Source organism: Otolemur garnettii, unplaced genomic scaffold (genome assembly GCF_000181295.1).
Source record: "Otolemur garnettii isolate 467f Iridium unplaced genomic scaffold, OtoGar3 scaffold00131, whole genome shotgun sequence".
Lineage (NCBI taxonomy): Eukaryota > Metazoa > Chordata > Mammalia > Primates > Galagidae > Otolemur > Otolemur garnettii.
The window spans coordinates 165,188-165,725 of record NW_003852526.1 but is presented as its reverse complement, the minus strand read 5'-3'; the positions used below and the strand labels follow the sequence as shown (position 1 = coordinate 165,725).

Below are 538 nucleotides of genomic sequence, written 5' to 3'. Positions count from 1 at the left end.
CTGGCACCATAACCACTGTACTATGGGTGCCAAGTCATAACTTCAACAATTTTAAATGGCACTGAGTGTGGGTGTCAACTACTGGCAGTATCTTGTCCCTTTGTTTTCTTCTTCTTTTTCCCCACTTTGGTTGATACACGTGGCCCATATTTCCTTTTCCTATCCTTGTCATCCTTTTTGACACCTCCAGGGCCATGACCCCATGCTGAATTTGACTCATCTTGGCTCAACCACTCAATCTCAGTTTTGCCATTTTAATGGTAGCTTGTGTATACCAGCAGCGAAGAAGTCTGGTGAGCAAGTGGTGACGAAATCTTGACAGGCATTTTTCACAGCCCGTTGAGAATTGAATGTTACCCCTTTTTAGAAGTAGTCAAAGGTTGGAAGAATTGATAGTCAATTGCTGCAAGGTCTAGTGAATACAGTGGATGACAGAGAGTTTCCAAGTTCAGCTTCTGTAGTTTGAGCAATGTTGTATTATGACATAAGCCTCCTCGGCATTGCATACAACTGGTTGCAGTAGACATCTGCTATTATC

The 538-nt window shown here is 42.8% G+C and overlaps 1 pseudogene; it reads right to left on the bottom strand.

The window, feature by feature from the left end:
• The window catches only part of LOC100946123, an 11,394-nt pseudogene that overhangs the window by 1,456 nt on the left and 9,400 nt on the right, over window positions 1-538 (bottom strand).